Raw genomic sequence first — 17,355 nt, 5'->3', positions numbered from 1 at the left:
GGCTGTGTTGTCCTGACTGATACAGTCTGATGGAGGAGACACACGTGGGAGATAAATGCGTTCTGAATTTTGGAAAAAAAGCTTCTGAGTTAGCAAAATGGATATCGCTCTAGAGAATGAAAAGGAGAGAAGAGCCTCCCAGGTCTAGATGAGACAGAACCAGGAGACAGGGAGGAAGCAGGGTGCAAAACACCATCCTGGTAAGTGCCCCAATTATCTAGAAAGGATTTCAAATAAGGAAATACAGATGCTAAAAAATTAGGACTTATAACTACGCTCTCACATCTGAATTTTTAATGAAATTATAAAATGGGCATTTCCAAAATGGGAATTTTACCTTTTTGAGTAGAATGGTACTGAGGAAAGTAACACGAGGATTGAGGCCAGTGGTTCTGGGAGAACTCAGGCAGGCCTCATTGAATTAGGTCATTTTCTGACATGCCAGCCCAGTGTGTAGCTGCAAGGTTTGGGCGGCCGAGTGTCCGCTGCTGCTTCACATGTCCAGGAGGAGAATGGGGACAGGACTAGCAGCCGCAGGGACGAAGCGACTTCTTTCCTCTCTCTCTAGGACTGGGCACACCTGTTTGCCAGCACCATTCCCTGGAAAGCAAGTGAGCCACCGGACTGCTCCTGAAGTGGTGTCCCAAGCTGGGCTTGGAGAGCAGCGAGGTCCAGCGGGGCTCCGGGGAGAGCCAGCTCCACGCTTGGGTGCAGGAGACCCAGCGCTGCTCCCTGGGGGCAGAGCGCACCCACGTCCCTCCCGGAGCACCCGTGCCAGGAGCAGCTGTGGAGCGATGGAAGTAGATGTGAACTAGAAATGTCTGTTATGAAACCTCTTACGGGAACTTGTGAGGGCACTTTACCAAAAAATGGTATTTGGGTTTTTTTTTTTAATTATCCATTTTGGTATAATATGTAGTCCCAAAGTTACCACAGCCCCCAAAATGGCCCTTGGTGGCAGCATCAGAGCCGAGGTTAGCCCTCTGTGTGGCAGAGGGAGGCCCTCCTGTGACCCTGGGATCACACTGTCTCCCAAATCGAACGGTTGGCGCTTTGGGACTACAAAAACATTTTTTTACATTAGAAGGTAATGAACCAAAATTAGAAATTGCAAGATTTAAGGGAGCAAATTCTCGTGGCCTTTTAATGACCCTGCTCACTTCTGGTTTGCAGAGCCTGGCCTGGGAGGTGAGGGACCACACCCTGCCACATACGCATGTGCTGTTACTTCGCCCCGACGGACAGCCGAAGAGCCACGTGTTCATCACAGTTGACCGAGGAGCGCAGAGGCTCAGAGACGAACCCGTCCCCCGCCGGCCCGCCCCCCAAGGTCACATAGCTGGTCAGTGGTGGCATCGCGGTGCACAGCCAGGTCTGTCTGGCTGCAGCCCCCGTGTTCTCTCTGCCACACTCTCTTGGGGAACTGGGAACTACTGGACCAGTTAGGGAGAAGGGAAAAGGAAATGAAAAAAGGACGGCAACAGGAAACATTTTGTACTTTACTATTTGGGGAGGAGAAGCATAGGACTTAGGAAAAGTTAAAGCTAACAGAGAAGTTAAAGCTCAGGTTTTAAAAAACAGAAAGCTACACACCTCTACTAGTAAATATTTGGGGCATTTTTTATGCATCAAGATACAGTTTTGTGAATTGGGATATTATTTATAAAATGACATTCCAGTGGGCAAAGCAGGCCAAAGGGCTACACCATAATTTCTGTGGAGCCTTCCAAGCACCTTGGATTACAACTCGGCTTTTTTTTTTTTAAAAGCAAGGATTTGTACTTAGGTGTTACTGTCGCTGTACTCGGCATCAGCCCACGTGCCAAGCCCACGCCACAGCTGATAGTCCCTCTTACCTTTTATCTGTGTCCCCGAGAATGTCTCTACAAGCAAAGCGTTGTTTAAAATAGTTGAACTCCGGTCAAGTCTGAGCAAACACGCCTCTCTCGTGAGCTTAAAAAGCAGGACAAGTCTTTATTTTTCTAGTTCTTGAACATTAGGACACCATCGTTTCGTAAAACTGTGGGGCGATCCAAATCCCAGTGCAGCTCTGGCTATAACACCTCCAGAGAGGGGCACTGGGACCTTAGCAGAGCCAGGAGGGGCCGTTGACAATGACAAAGGTACACAGAAATTGTTGGGAATTAAAGCGGAAGAGAGTATCTATAGAAGCGAAAACTAGTGACAATGTGATTCATATATAGACAAGGAAGAAAAATGCCTTCCACACTGACTTTTACATTTTAGGAAAAAAGGACCTCTTTCCAATTGAGAAGGTAAGTTTTCTCAAATTTGCATGGAGATGAATTTCCTCTCAGTGGTGCACGCTGTGTGGGCATGGTCGAGGCCGGGAGCCTTGCGTGTCCGCCGCCCCAGCAGCCTGTACCCCGCATCTTCTGCCGTTTCTGCCCTTTCCAGAAAGGGGTACTGCTAGGGACAGAGCCACCAGCATGAGCATGTGCATGGGGACGGGTCCAAACACACACACAGACCTTGTGCACACATGGGCCTCCTCTCTCTGTCCCCTGAGAGGACCGGGCACTCAGCCCTTGTTCCATAATGAAAAGAACCTGGGTTGTAGGGGAAGTGACTGATTCCAGGACTGTGCAGAGAGAATACGACATGGGCTTGGAGTAAGGATGCACTAAATGAGATAAATAGAAGGAGGACATTTCAAATGTCCCACCTGTCCGCAGGGACAATCCGACAGTGATCCCAGCAGAAACCAAATCAGGTGTGATACCAGATTACAGCCCAAAGAGTAAACCAGAAAGAAGTCCATGCTGATACAAATAAATGATCACATAAGTAGATGGGGAGGAAGGAATGACTTCTTTACACAAGGGACCCAGCACTTATGGAAGGGTGTCCGTGAGCGCAGAGACCGCGTCGGAAGGGATCCCACTCCAGCACCTTCCCCGAATGCGCCTGTGCTCAGGTGTCCGTGGGACAGGCCACAGCTGGAGGAAGGAAACGGAGCTTGGCCTCCTAGAGACTCGCTGTAAAGGGACTGGCTGTGGACTCTACTCTGGGGGGAGAATCAGGAGCTCGCGGTGTGAACCGGGGCTCTGCAGGCAGAGGGGAGAGGCTGTGCCCCTTGAGGGAGCGCAGTGGGACTGCCCCAGGCTGGAACGGGCCGGGGTGACCCCCTGCACTCTGTGTCAGCAGGCAACTCAGTCATCCTGAGTTCTGTAAAACCGGTGGGGCGTACTGCCCTCTAGTGGCTCCAAAACAGTGGCCTTCGCACCGCTATCAAGGCCCGTAGCTCCTACTCTTTAAAAACACGGGTTTATGTTTTTAATTTAAATTCAGCTAGACTACAGCTAGACCTGTAGTCTGTCGCTGCTTCCAGACGGAGTGTGCGGCAGTCCAGCAGCTGCGTATAACGCCCAGTGCTCCCCACATCGCGCCCTCCTGCCCGTCACCCGGTTACCCCAGCCCTCACCCCTCCCTTCTGTGACCCTCGGTTTGGTTCCCAGAGTCCAGTCTCTCACGGTTTGTCTGTGTCCCTGATCTCTCCCCCGTCAGTCTCCCTCCTTCCCCACGGTGCTCTGCTCTATTCCTTATGTTCCACCCGCGAGGGACACCATGGGATTCTTGTTCTCGGCCTGACTGACTTCACTCCGCAGAATCCCGTCCAGTCCCATCCATGCTGGCGCAAAAGTTGGGTGTTCGTCCTTTCTGATGGCCGAGGAATAGTCCATTGTGTATATGGACCACATCTTCATTACCCATTCGTCTGTCGAAGGGCATTTCGGCTCCTTGCAGTGTGGCAGTTGTGGCCATGGCTGCTGTCAACACTGGGGTGTGGGCCCCTTCTTTTCCCTCCATCTGTCTCTTTGGGGTAAATACCCAGTAGTGTGATTGCTGGGTCATAGGGTAGCTCTGTTTTCAACTTTTTGAGGAACCTCCATGCTGTTTTCCAGAGTGGCCGCACCAGCTGGCATTCCCACCAACAGTGCAGGAGGTTCCCCTTTCTCCGCATCCTCGCCGACATCTGTCGTTTCCTGACCTGTTAATTTTAGCCATTCTGACTGGTGTGAGGTGGTCTCTCATTGTGGTTTTGATTTGTATTTCTCTAATGGCTAGTGATGTGGAGCATTTTTCATGTGTCTGTTGGCCATTTGTATCATCTCATTTGGAGAAGTGTCTGTTTGTGTCTTCTGGCCATTTTTTGACGTGATTATCATGTTGAGTTTGAAGAGTTCTTTATGGATCTTGGATATCAGCCCTTTGTACTGTCATTTGTGAATCTCTTCTCCCATTCCATGGGTGGCCTCTTTGTTATGTTGACTGTTTCCTTTGCTGTGCAAAAGTTTTTATCTTGATGAAGTGGTTTTTTTTCCCCTTTGTTTTGCACTTTTGGTAGTTCATTTTTGCCTTTGTTTGCTTTGCCTTTGGTGACATGTCTAGCAAGGAGTTGCTGCAGATGGGGTGCCTGGGTGGCTCAGTGGGCTAAAGCCTCTGCCTCCGGCTCAGGTCATGATCTCAGGGTCCTGGGATCGAGCCCCGCATCAGGCTCTCTGCTCTGCGGGGATCCTGCTTCCTCCTCTCTTTCTCTCTCTGCCTGCCTCTCTGCCTACTTGTGATCTCTATCTATCAAATAAATAAAAATAAACAAACAAAAAAGAAGTTGCTGCAGCTGAGCTCAAAGGAGTTTCTGCCTGTGTTCTCCTTTAGGATTTTGATGAATTCCTGTCTCACATTTCATCCATTTTGAGTCTATGTGTGTATGTGGTGTAAGGAAATGGTCCAGTTTCATTCTTCTGCACGTGGCTGTCCAATGTTCCCAGCACCATTTATTGAAGAGACTGTCTTTTTCCATTGGACATTCTTTCCTGCTTTGTTGAAGATTAGTTGACCATAGAGTTGAGGGTCTATTTCTGGGTTCTCTGTTCTGTTCCATTGATCTGTGTGTCTGTTTTGTGCCGGTACCATGCTGTCTTGATGATGACAGCTTTGTAATAGAGCTTGAAGTCAGCCCCCCAGTTTTGGTTTCCTTTTTCAACATTATCTTGTATTCATGATGTCTTCTGGTTCCATACAAATTTTAGGATTGTTTGTTCCAACCCCATGAAAAATGTTGATGGCATTTTGATAGGGATTGCATTGAGAGTATAGATTGCTCTAGGTTGAAAATTTTAACAATATTCTTCCCATCCATGAGCATGGAATGTTTTTCCATCTCTTTGTGTCCTCCTCAGGTTCTTTCTAAGTGTTTTGTAGTTTCTAGAGTGCAGCTCTTTTACCTCTTTGGTTAGTTTATTCCTGGGTATCTCATGGGTTTTGGTGCAGTTAGAAATGGGATTGACTCCTTCGTTTCTCTCTCTTCTGTCACATTGTTAGTGTATAGAAATGCAACTGTTTTCTGGAATGCGAGAGTGGTTTGACATTAAATCAATCAACATGATATCACATTAATAAAAGACAAGAATCATATGATCCTCTTGATGCAGAAAAAGCATTTGACAAAGTACAGCATCCTTTCTTGATTAAAACTCTTCAAAGTTTGGGGCACCTGGGTGACTCAGTCGGTTAATGCCTCTGCCTTCGGCTCAGGTCATGATCCCAGGGTCCTGGGATCGAGCCCCACATCGGGCTCTTTGCTCAGTGGGGAACCTGCTTCCCTTCCTCTCTCTCTGCCTGCCTCTCTGCCTACTTGTGATCTCTGTCTGTCAGATAAATAAAATCTTTTAAAAAAAAACTCTTCAAAGTTAGGGATAAAGGGAATATGCCTCAATATCATGAAAAGCCATCTATGAAAAGCCCACAGTGAATATCATTCTCAATGGGGAGAAACTGAGAACTTTTCCCCTAAGGTCAGGAACACAACAGGGATGTCCACTATCACCACTGCTCTTCAACATAGTACTAGAAGTCCTGGTCTCAGCAACCAGACAAAGAAGAAATAAAAGGCGTCTGAATCAGCAAAGAAGAAGTCAAACACTCTCTCTTTACAGATGACATGATACTCTGTGAAAAACCCCAAAGACTCCACCCTAAACTGCTAGAACTCATACAGCAGCTCAGCATTGTGGCAGGATACAAAAACATGGGTTTAGACACATGAAAAAGTGCTCCACATCACTCGGCATCAGGGAAATGCAAATCAAAACCACAGTGAGATCCCGCCTCACACCAGTCAGAATGGCTAAAATTAACAAGTCAGGAAACGGGAGATGTTGGCGAGGATGCGGAGAAAGGGGAACCCTCTTCCGCTGTTGGTGGGAATGCAAGCTGGTGCAGCCATTCTGGTAATTGTATGGAGTTAACTCAAAAAGATACAAATAGGGCTACCCTATGACCCAGCAATCGCACTACTGGGTACTTACCCAAAGATAAAAAAAATATTGATTCGAAGGGATGCATGCAGCCCGATGTTCACAGCAGCAATGTCCACAATAAGCAGACTATGGAAAAGAACCCAGATGTCCATCAGCAGATGAATGGATAAAGAAGAGGTGGTTCATATATACAATGGAATATTACTCAGCCATCAGAAAGGACATAATCTCAGGGTGCCTGGATGGCACAGCTGTTGTCTGCCTTCAGCTCAGGTCATGATCCTGGAGTCATGGGATCGAGCCCCGCATTGGGCTCCCTGCTCAGCAGGGAGTCTGCTTCTCGCTCGGCCCCCACTCATGCTCTCTGTCTCTCTCTCAAATAAACAAATAAAATCAATGAAATCTCGCAATTTGCAAAGACATAGATGGAGCTAGAGGGTATTATGCTAAGCAAAATAATTCAGAGAAAGATATACCATATGCATGTGTGGCATTTAAGAGAAAGAAACAAAGAAAAAAGAGGGATAAACAAAAAGCCAAACTCTTCACTCTAGAGAACAAACTGATGGTTACCAGCGGGGAGGGGATCGGGGTTGGGAGAAATGGGTGGGGAGAGAAGCACCTGTAATGAGCACCCAGTGATGCATGGAAATGTTGAATCACTGTATTGTACACCAGAAACTAATACTATATGGTATGTTAACTTACTGGAATTAAAATTTAAAAACTTAAAAATAAAAAACAGTGCTTGCTGTTTTCTTGTCTTGGCTTTTGTAGGTAAAGCTGCCGTGAACGTGCGGAGCAGGTGGTCATTTTGTCTTCTTCAGGTGAGTTCCCAGACGTGGAATTGCCAGATCCTCATGGTAGTTTGTTTTTAATTTGGGGGGGATTGAATGTTAACTAAACTTACTGTGACCATCATTTTGCAATACGTAGATACATGACATCATTATGTCATACCCCTAAAACTAATACAACGTTGTATTCTAATTATATCTCAATTTTTTAAAATGCTAATTACAGCCAATAAGGTATCTTCCCTTACTAATAGCCTGCCACCCAGTTTGAAAATCAGTGACCTCTGGAAACATTTTTTTTATTTTAATGTATCATTATAGAGTATGGTTCATGGTATCATTCATTCTGAAAGTAGAGATGATCTAACTTTTTCTCAAATAGTAAGTTTGCATAAGTAAAAAATAAAATTCCCTGTACCCTATAACTGATAATGACACCAAGTAAATATATTTCCTAATTTAAACGCATTTCACATGTGTAATGTTACACAAGTCTCTCCTACAAACCTCTCTACTTTTAGCCTTCAGAGTTAGTGACTGAATTTTGTCATGTAAGGATAACAAGATACTAACTATATAGTAAACCTATGGTTATAATAGAAAAATTTAATAAAACACTCCACATGGCAAGAAGGACATTGTTAAATTGCATACATTCATAACGCCTTTATACAGTCATACATTATACAATCATTATATATTATACAATCATTAAAATCACGTTTTTAAAGAAGACTTAACAGGGACACCTGGGGGTTCGTGGGTGAAGCGTCTGCGGTCAGCTCAGGTCCTGATCCCGGGGTCCTGCCACAGAGCATCAGCAGTAATGGTAGTGGGATTTCAGGGGATTTTTACTTTATCCTAACAAATTTTTACATGTTTTCACACTGTGTATTTCATGCATTTAGTATCATTTTTATCAGATAAGGCCCAAACCTGTAAAAGTGTCTGAGATTGTCCCCTTTGGTAAAAGTGTGCAGGAGAGGAGAGCAGGCCCCGCCAGGTCCTGGGGCTGCAGGTTTCCCGTGAGGCCGAAGCCCAGCCCGCAGAGCAGAACCCCCATGAGAAGCTTGAGTCCACATGCCACAGGGGCACCTTCTGAGGCATTTCCAGTACTCTTTTTGTTTTTTTTTTTTAAAGATTTTATTTATTTATTTGACACAGAGAGAGATATCACAAGTAGGCAGAGAGGCAGGCAGAGAGAGGAAGGGAAGCAGGCTCCAGCACCTTTTTGAAAGGGCTCCTGTTCCTCCAGGATGGAAGACGAGTGACCACGCATACCCCTGCTTTCCTTCCTCCTGTAACTCAGCCCAAGCTCTTAGCAGAGGCAGCGCCACAGGAGGGCAGACTGGGTAAGTCAAGGGCAGCCTCATGACTGCTATTGCCTGTAGGTCCAAAATTCGGGTTATGACCCCAAAGTATTTATGAAACACCTCAAATGGTTCTAAGTCTCCGCCTGTGGTATTTTACCCTCATTGTATTGCTTATGTGGTCATCGTCCTAAAGTCTTTCTCTTGAGATTACTATAATGTCCAGATTTTTTTTTTTTTTTAAGATTTTATTTATTTGACAGAGAGAGATCACAAGCAGGCAGAGAGGCAGGCAGAGAGAGGGGGAAGCAGGCTCCCCGCTGAGCAGAGAGCCCGATGCGGGGCTCGATCCCAGGACCCTGAGATCATGACCTGAGCCGAAGGCAGAGGCTTAAACCACTGAGCCACCCAGGTGCCCCATACTGTCCAGATAGTAAAAGAAGTTTGTGCAGTAAACTTTCAAAGAGTTTGCCATTGGTGCAGCTGACACGTGGTGTCACACCTGCGTCAGGCGTGTGCGCAGTGCTCTGAGCCCCCACTCGTTCCCACACACCACAGTGACGCCACTGCCTGTAGCTGGCAGAGAGTTCGAACGCACGAAGGAACCTGACATCATCTCTTCCAGACTCCACATGGAGTCATGGAGACGACCCAGGCACTTCCCAAATGACCTTGGTTAAAACGCCGGCGTCTATGATTCCAACATTCATGAGAATTAAACTAGTGTTTTGCCTCTTCGCTTTCTAAATTGTATCATAGACAGAGAAGAAAAAAAATTACAGAAAAGTGAAAGCTTTGCAAGTTACTGTATTTATTGGAAATCAACTCAAAGCTACATGACTGATGTGTGCATTCAAGCAACACGACCGTACGGAACACCTCTTAAGTCATCACTTGCCTGGGGCTTCAGACTCCAGCAGAGACACCATCCAGTCCGGCTCTCAGTACACGCAGAGCCTTTGAGTTCTTAAGGGCTCGTCCACAAGCAGTTGCAGCAGAGTGTGGTCAGCGCTACAGCAGGACTAACCCAGACAGTAATGGGGTCGCAGCTCTAACCCAGGCTGGGCGGTAGGCAGGCTCCCTGGAGCCCAGGGCTGCAGCAGCGAGACCTGACGGATGGGTCACACCAGCCAAGGCGGGGAAGGAGAAAGGGGGATCTCAGGCCACACCTGCTCGACTTTGCCCCACAAATCTCCCACTCAAACCACAGAGCAGGCTTCCAGGCAAGGAGAGCAATGGAACGTTCACTTTTTACCTCTGCTCCTTCCTGAACCCAACTTCAGTGACAACTAAAGGGTGCGAAGGAGAGGGTACCCAGACAGACACGGGACAGCAGACCGCACCGAGTCTGCGAAGGCTGGAGAGCAGGTGGTCAGGTGCTCACCGACCCAGACGACCGAGGTAGACCACAGGAGAAGCCTAGAAGCACGCTGGTCTGGCTCGCACAAACACAGAGAAGCTTGGGTTTAAAGGACAATAGGGAACCCTGGAAATGGTGGGATTGGGGGGTGGTCAGAACAGGATTAGCCGAAAGTCTATTTAAGAAGCAAATAGACCCCAGATCCAGGTCCCCCGCCATACAACTGGGTGGCCCCTTCTTTTACCAAAGCAGAAACATTTAACAAAACTAAGAATAAAAGAGCCTTTTTTAAACCTGTTAAAGTGCACTCAGTGGTCACTATGCGCCTAACAGAAGCCCCTTCAGGACAGGGTGGGGGACTCGTGGGCCATCTGGCTGGAGCGTCAGCAGCTGATAGCCGCCTGCGCTCAGGCCCAGGCCCCTCACACATGGGGTCACGCTCAGTCCCTTAGGGCAGCCTCACCCCTTGCCTGGTCCACGTGGAGGTAAAAGACAGTCCCCTTTCACCCTCGCAGCTCGGTCAGTGAAGTGTGTGCCCTCAGCTCAGGTCGTGATCTCAGGGTTCTGGGATCGAGTCCCATATTGGGCCTCCCTGCTCAGCGGGGAGCCAGCTTCCCCTCCCCATCTGCTGCTGCTCCCGCCTCTCCTGTTCTTGCTTGCTCGCCCTCTCAAGTAAATAAATACGGTCTTCAACAACAACAATAACAAGACAGACCCCTTTGCTTCAAGACAGGACAAGTCTGAAAAGCATGACCATACACCAGCCAGAAACAGAAAATGTCCGTTTTTTAAATAAAAGATATCAAAGCGGTGCCTGGGTGGCTCATTCCATTAAGCTTCTGACTCTTGATCGCGGCCCAGGTCTTGATCACAGGGTCGTGAGTTCAAGCCCCGCAGTGGGGCCCACACAAAAACAAACGATACCAGTTACATCAATGACAAAAATTTCAAGTACCAATGATGAGTCTTTTAAAAGATATGCAAGACTTTTCTGGAAAAATATTTTATACATATTTATATACACACGTATATATACACACAATGTGCTGAATAAACTGTCCTACAAGGCCCGGAGCTCTGCAGGGCGAGCAGCGTCTCCGTCAGAAAGAGGTCACTTTCCTCATTGACCTTCGTTACCCGGAGCTATGGCGCGGAAGCTCTCCGCGGGGTGTGACCAGCAGCTGCACATGCAGGCGCAGAAAGATCAAGATCTCGGAAACAAGGCGGCTCCGGGGCCACGAGCATGCCGCCCGCTGCCCTCTGCTGTAGGAGCCTGGCTGACCCTAGGCCCTGGCACTCTGCCCCATCGGCCCAGCCCGGCCGGCCGTGGGCCCCGCAGACGCCATCGTTCTGCCCAGCCGCTCCACCGCCCTTCCTGCACGGCCGGACTTGCCTTGCAGGCGGGTAGGCCCCTCGGTTTCTTACTCTATGTCTTGTTCGCAGGCGCTTCCCTAATAGAACCTTCGCTCACGGAACCTGACTTGGTGTCTGGCTCCAAGAGGACCCGGGGCCCGAGCAGGATGGAATCCCCAAGGTGCTGATAAGGCCTGCAGCCGTGCACCAGGCCTCGGAAGCACCAGTCAGGACGGGTGTGGAAGGGACGGCTGTGAGAAGATGAGAGGGAGAGGAAACCTCCTGCGCTTGAGCGCTCTTCTCTTGTGCTCTGGCCGAGTGAGAACTAGCAAGAACGAGAGGGGGTGATTTTCAATAACCAAGATAAAAAGTTGGACAAGACAAAAACATACTCATAGTATACCACAGGACGACAGCAAAGACATGTATTTACCTGGTCATAAGAATGCAATTATTAAATATTAACATAGAAATTACACTATATGAGTGAGTATTTTCATAGGCAGAGAGGAGGGGAAATGCGGGGAGAAGCGTGGGAGTCGTATGAGAAATGTCAAGGAGGAGTTAACATACACACATGACCCGGAACTCCCAAGAAAAAAACGACGACAGTAGACGCACTTTGGAAATACGGGATTAAACACAAAAGCTGAAGGAATGAAAAGTGTGTCTACTGAGAGGGAGTGGAGACTGGCCACTGACCATCTCATGATAATACTTGTGGATTTTTACCTGTAACTTTGGTACAGTTTAAATGAAAAATAATTATTAAACATGAGATTGCAAAATATGACAATCATATGTGGCAATCATAATTTGACAAATCAACCAAAAGCAAATACTACCATGTAAATAAAGAGGTGATTCATAAGAGAACTAAAAATGTGAATAAGAATATAAAGACATTTCATTTCAGAATTAGTTAAATGAAAGTTAAAACAGAAAAAGCAACGAAAGCACTTCTAGATCTCCCGGAGAATCAAACATGTCCACACACAAACCTGTACCCAAACGTTATCAGCGCTTTCCGTAATAGCATCCCCGGCAACTGAAGAATGGATAGATAGAAGGTGGTTCATCCACATAACGGAATATTATTCAGCAACAGAGAAGAATGACGTTCTGACACGTGACAGCGTAGAAGAATCTCACCCACCTCGTGCCGAGTGAAAGAAGGCAGTCACGCGAGGCCACGTATTGTATGATTCCACTTGTATGAAATGTCCACGGGAGCAGAAGAGAGCGTAATGCCGGCTGGAATGAGTTGCCAGAGGCTGGTGGAGGGAAAATTACGGAGCTGCTGCTGGTGGGTGTGGAGTTACTTTATGCAGTTCTGAAAATATTCTAAAATTAGATAGTGGGGATGATTGCAAAATTCTTTTTTTTTAAGATTTTATTTATTAGAGAGAGCATAACTAGGGGGAGGGGTAGAAGGAGAGGGAGAAGCAGGCTTCCCGCTGAGCAGGGATCCCGAGGGGACTCGGTCCCAGGCTCCTGGCAGATAGATGCTCAACTGACTGAGCCACTCAGGTGTCCCTGATTGCACAATTCTGTGACTGTATTAAAAACCACTGAATTGTATACTTTATATTATGGTATGTGAACTACATCTCAATAAAACGTGTCAAAAATAAAACCACACACAAACCATTTAAAATATTTTTTAAAATGAGAACGGTAGAGCAGAAGAAAACAGTAAGATTAAGAGAGAGAAATACAGGGGCCCCTGGGTGGCTCAGTGGGTTAAGCCTCTGCCTTCAGCTCAGGTCATGATCTCAGGGTCCTGGGATTGTGGGGAGCCTGCTTCCCCACCCCCCCGCCTGCCTCTCTGCCTGCTTGTGATCTCTGTCAAATAAATAAATAAAGTCTTAAGAGAAATATAAGAAAACCAGAAAACCACAACTGTGTTTTGTGGTTAAATGTATGAGTAACACATCACAGAGATCCTCACTAATGGTGTCACAGACTGAAATTCGTCTTGAACTTGGACACAGGAAGTATGAGTCACATTCCTTTCTTATTTAAAGATTTTTAATCTCTACACCAAACATGGGGCTTGAACCCATAACCCGAGATCAAGAGGCACAAACGCTCCTAACTGAGCCAGCCAGACGCCCTGAGTCATATTTCTGTCAATGTGTTATTTATATCTACAAAATACTTTTTCTTACATACCAGTTACCCTCCACCCCACCCCCGACACACATAGGAAAGTTCAAATAGCTGAAGATAACTTTTTTTTTTAAAGATTTTATTTATTCATTTGACAGAGAGAGATCACAAGTAGGCAGAGAGGCAGGCAGAGAGAGGAGGAAGCAGGCTCCCCGCGGAGCAGAGAGTCTGATGTGGGACTCGATCCTAGGACCCTGGGATCATGACCTGAGCCGAAGGCAGCGGCTTAATCCACTGAGCCACCCAGGCGCCCCTGAAAATAACATTTTTAAGGTCTAGGGATTAGAATAAAGACCTGCCATGGAATCTATTGTATCAACATAAAGAAGTAGAATTGTTTTCTCCTTGGTTTGGGGTGGGGGGAGAAGAATAAATGGGATTTTTAAAAAAACAACTATTGGGGCGCCCAGGTGGCTCAGTCATTTGAGTGTCTGACTCTTGATTCCAGCTCAGATCAGAATCTCGCAGTCCTGAGATCGAGGTGCTCAGCGGGGAGGATGCTGGAGACTCTCCCTCTCCCTCCTGCTCACTCCCTTCCTGTCTCTCTCAAATAAATCAACTTTAAAAAAAAAAAAAAGCTATTAAAGCTACAGGCTTAACACGCCCATACTGCGCTTCTAGGAGAATCGAGCTGATGTACCCAGTGCAAAATATCCGTGTACTTATTTAGGTTGCTTTCCAAATGTGCGTTACTACCCCAAGCGAGTAAGGTTTTCAAATGGCATTTTACAAAATGGATCTGGAGGCAAAAATACCGTCAAAGGCCCAGAGAGGCCATCTGAGCATTACAAGACGAATCTTGGAAGGTGTGTGTGGCCAGGAAGCCAAGGGGACCTTTCATCCAAATGAATCATGAGCCATGAAGCCGCCTGTTAAATGGGGGAAATGAAATCAGCCTGTTACATGAAACTCTCTCCTCACCTTCCAGTTTATTTCCATGACAAGCTGGAAATGACATGGGATTTAACTGGCAGGGTTTGCTTTTAATCGTTGGAGATTTGTAAGTCAGATGGAAACAAAAGGAAATCTCTCCCAGGAAAGCCCGCTGAGCGCCCCTCATGCACATGGTCTCGCTTACGTCGGTTCCTAAGCTCCCGTAGCTTCAGTTCTCAGCTTTGATAATGCAAGAAACAGCAGATGAAACACACGTTTTAAAAGTTTTTAAAGAACATAAGAACAAAACAAGAACCACAGTAAGGGGCAGGGCGTTTTGCTCCTCGCTCCGGCCGTTTGGAAGGTGCGGTGGGCACCGCACCCAGCCGGCAGGTCTGCCTCGAGCCCGCCGTACCTGCAGCGGTGAGAAATGCTGGCCCCTCGTTCAAGTCTGCATCTTGCGTCCACTCTCTTGCGAAATAACCTCACTGTGGTCTTGTTTGGATGTACTACTTTGAGGACTTCCACTTTCAAGAAGAGTGATCATTCTCACGCCCCACAATCTCCAAAATACATTTGGTTTTAAGGTAAAACACAAACTTCCTGTTAATGAAATATTTTGATACACCTTTTTTAGGATTAAAGCAGTCAGACAACAGTAAGTTAACGTCTGTGATTTGACGACAGATTCAAGTACCCAGAGCTTCTGTGAGGACCCTTGCCCCAAGCCTTCATCAGTGAGGTACTTGGGTAATCCTCCAGAAGCAAACAGTGGCATGCGGGCTGGGCAGCTTTTGAACAAATTGCAGTAATGACCATTTCTTGACCTTTATAATTGATAATTGATGTCAGTTGACACTATGATAATTTAATGATAATTTATTGAGCACTTGCCGCGTGCCAGGCACATGGACACAGCATGAGAACCTCGCTTGGTGCAGTAACCCTCCCTTTACCACTCAGGAACAGGGACCACCGAGAAGTTAGAGCTGCCCAAAGGCACACACAGAGGAAGTAAAGCCGGACCTGCAGGCCCGGACATGGGGCCCCAGAACCTACACTCTGAACCTCTTACAACTCCGAGCAAATTTCCTCCAGCCTATATCGTAACTGTGACCTGTCCATAAAGGCCTAGAAATGTGTCCAGACCGCAGACTAGACACACCCAGAGCCGGACTGTAAGGACACAGAGAAGTTGGTCTCTAAGCGAGTATTTTAACTCTCTTTTTAGCAATGGTCACTTCCTCGGGGGGAAGAAAAGATTTCAAACATTGTAAACTCAAAGAATCGTTTTTGCAAGTGTGACCGTAGCCTGTGCTTCGATTTCCCAAACGGGGAAGAGGGCGCCGCTTCCACGAAAGCAGGAAAGGCAAAGCTGTACTCGCCTTCCTGCCCAACAGACCCCAGACTCGTCCCAAGATTTCAGGGATCCATGGAAGACAGCCTGGGAATCACTGAGGTCGACAGATCGCCATAGAGCCGACAGATCTTATTCTCCGGAAATCACTGGACGAAATGTCTAATGTTCTTGTCGACAAAGGAGGTAACTACAACCCATACACTACAGGTCAACAACAATACGTCTTCCTGTCTCTGCCTGACGGCTCTGTGCGCGGTCCTGCTGCACCCAGCAGCTTTCATCGGTAGCTCGAAGTCGTTGACAATGTGCCCAGGACACCAGCGGGGGCCAGCGACAGGGCCTGGCCAGACGTAGTCCAAGAGCGCATGAGCAGCAGGCAGCTGAGGAACACACGTGTCGAAACGCGTAATATCGTCCATAGAAATCTTTTTGGAAGGACGCCAAGGACTCAAAACTTTGTCTTAATATAAGAAACCCCGAAGTCAGCTCACCTAGCACGGAGTTGATTTTCCAGTTTTATGAATTCCCAGGCTGCAGAAATGGATGGCTCCCCAGACCACAAGGTCGCGATGCCAAAATTAGAACAGGAAACTAAACTCCAAGAAGCCAGAGTGAACTACAAATTAAATAATCTGAAAACGATACTAAAACCTGTGTAAGGAGCCAAGATCGCAAAACCTGGGGGACAGGCATTAACTGGTCCCGGGGTCTCAGAGAGAGGTCTGAGTCAAACGCTGTTCTTGGTTTCACTTACATACACGGCCAACGTGCAGAGCCCGGGCCGACAGGCAAGCATAAAGGTCCAGGGTGGGGATAGACACAATTCCCTCTAAGGCAGGACAGAATCAGCATTCTCCTGGTTAGCCCAGTGAGTGGGAAGTGGATGGGGGTTCACATGACCTCTTTCGGCTTCTAAGCACCCTTGCATATATACCAGATTCTTGAACTGAGTCGGCATCGAAGGCGGATCTTCGTGCTTTTCCACTCAGCACGTGATGTGCGGCAGAGGCAGGGTCGCTGGCCCCATTAAGTCCAGGAGGAGGTGGCACCCGGGGCAGGCTGCCAGGAAAGACCGAAGGACTGGCTGTTGCAGCCTCTGCTGGCTTCTGGGAAAGCGTCGCGAACGCGCTGGAAGGAGAAGGCTCAGCAGTACTAACTCACCGAACGGAGGGAAGTGACAGCCCATGAAAAATGTCAGGACGATGTGCAGTGAAACGGGACATGTTCAAAAATGCTAGGCGTTACAGTCGACCCTTGGACAACACTGATTTGAACGGTGTGGGTCTGCTCATACATGATAGTTCTCAGTAAATATCGTACGGTGAGCGTTCTGAATGTATTTCTCTTCCTTTTGCTTTTCTTAGTAACGTTTTCTTTAGCTGACTTTCCTTAAGAATAAGTACTCACAGAGAGAGCAGACACTGTGCTCAGTGACCACGTCACCGGTAGGGCTCCTGGGCAACAGTGCGCTCTTAGTAGTGACGTGCATTTTGGGCGCAGGCCGTTGGCGCCCCTAAGCCTCCATCTGTTCAAAGGCCAGCTGTGTTTCATTACTACGGTATCACCACCGTGATCATCACATCGTCCCAGAGTTATTATCCTGCCACCTGTCGACCCTCCAGGTACTGGTCAGCTCCCAGGTGGTCAAGTGAGATCATGGCACCATGAAGTGGGAGTGTTTCAGCCCAAATCTGGAATAAGGGCAAAGCTAGGTCTAGAAAGTATATGAATGCCATCTTATTTTTTTAAAGATTTTATTCATTTGAGAGAGAGAGAGCGAGCATGAGCGGGGGGAGGGGGGCAGAGGGAGAAGCAGGCTTCCCGCCGAGCAGGGAGCCGGACTCCG

General features: G+C 47.5%; 1 protein-coding gene across 10 annotated transcripts in view; it reads left to right on the top strand.

Annotated features, from left to right (window-relative positions):
• The window catches only part of CEP126 (centrosomal protein 126), a 109,466-nt gene extending 92,111 nt beyond the window's left edge, over positions 1-17,355 (top strand). The window contains exons 13-17 of one of the 10 annotated variants that reach the window (XR_006819952.1): positions 569-848; positions 1,174-2,276; positions 7,062-7,111; positions 8,337-8,433; positions 15,113-17,355. The gene's annotated coding sequence lies outside the window, so the exon portion shown is untranslated. Of the gene's footprint in view, positions 1-568; positions 3,180-7,061; positions 7,112-8,336; positions 8,434-8,949; positions 10,190-15,112 lie in introns of those variants that run through there. The other 9 variants (XR_006819951.1, XR_006819950.1, XR_006819949.1 and 6 more) reach the window with 9 other exon arrangements.

This window comes from Meles meles, chromosome 8, assembly GCF_922984935.1.
Source record: "Meles meles chromosome 8, mMelMel3.1 paternal haplotype, whole genome shotgun sequence".
Lineage (NCBI taxonomy): Eukaryota > Metazoa > Chordata > Mammalia > Carnivora > Mustelidae > Meles > Meles meles.
This window is presented reverse-complemented; position numbering and strand designations above follow the sequence as displayed.